Source organism: Myotis davidii, unplaced genomic scaffold, assembly GCF_000327345.1.
Source record: "Myotis davidii unplaced genomic scaffold, ASM32734v1 scaffold2235, whole genome shotgun sequence".
Lineage (NCBI taxonomy): Eukaryota > Metazoa > Chordata > Mammalia > Chiroptera > Vespertilionidae > Myotis > Myotis davidii.
In genome coordinates, this window is record NW_006286000.1 from 39,849 (window position 1) to 41,316 (window position 1,468).

The window sequence follows — 1,468 nt, forward strand, 5'->3', positions numbered from 1 at the left end:
ATGATAAAGCATGTCTCAATATTTTGAACATCTGATGACAGAGTAAACTGGTGAATATAATAGAATCAGGGGCATAGAAAGGGCGTGGACAGACAATTCTTGGGGGGAAAGGGGTCTGGGAGTTTCGGGAAGAGACTGGACAAAAATCATACACCTATGGATGAGGACAGTGGGGGCAGTAAGGCCAGATGGTGGGGTGGGAAGTGGATGGAGGGGAGCTATGGGGGGGGAGGAACAAATATAATAATCTGAACAATAAAGATTTCATAAAATAAAATAAAATAAACAATCCAATTTACCATTGCACAAAAAATTCCGGATACCTACGAATAAACTTTATTAAGGAAGTAAAAGGACTCTACTCAGAATACAGGATGTTGAAACAAGAGTTGCAGAAAGACATTAATAGATGGAAGAACATGCGGTGTTCATGGATTGGTAGAATCAACATCATCAAAATGTCAATACTATCCAAAGCAATCTATAGAATCAATGTACTCACCATTAAAATACCAATAGCATGTTTCACAGACCTAGAACGAACTCTCCAAAAATTCATCTGAAATTAAAAAAGACTCCAAATAGCCAGAGCAATCTTGAGAAAAAACATCAAAGTAGGAGGGATCTGAATATCAAGCTTTATTACAAAGTCACTGTTCTCAAAACTGCCTGGTACTGCCACAAGAACAGACATACGAACCAATGGAGTTGAGTAGAGAACTCAGAAATTGATCCAAACCACTATGCTCTATTAATATTTGACAAAGGAGGCAAGAGCATACAATGGAGTCAAGACAGTCTCTTCAATAAATGGTGTTTGGCAAATTGCACAGATACACGCAAAAAAAAAAATGAAACTAGACCACTAACTTACACCATACACAAAAATAAACTCAAAATGGGTAAAGGACTTAAATGTAAGATTAGAAATCAGAAAAATATTAGAGGAATCCACAGGCAGCAAAATCTCAGACATATGCCATTGCAATATCTTCACCGATACAGCTCCTAGGGCATTGGAAACTAAGGAGAAAATAAATAAATGGGTCTACATCAAAGTAAAGATCTTCTGCAGAGCAAAAGAAACCACCAGCCAAACAACAAGAAAGCCCACTACATGGGAGAACATATTTGCTAATGTTATATACAATAAGGGCCTAATCTCCAAATTTATAGGGAACTCATACAACTTAACAAAAGGATGATTGATCCAGTGATCCTACTTCTAGGAATATATCCCAAGAAACCAGAAATACCAATCAGAATGGATATATGCACCCCTGTGTTCATAGCAGCACAATTTATAATAGTTAAGATTTGGAAATAGCCTAAGTGCTCATCAGCAGATGAGGGGATTAAAAAACTATGGTACATCTACACAATGGAATGCTGTACTGCTATAAAAAGAAACTCCTACCATTTGGAACAGTATGGATGGAACTGTAGAGCATTATACTAAGCGAAATAA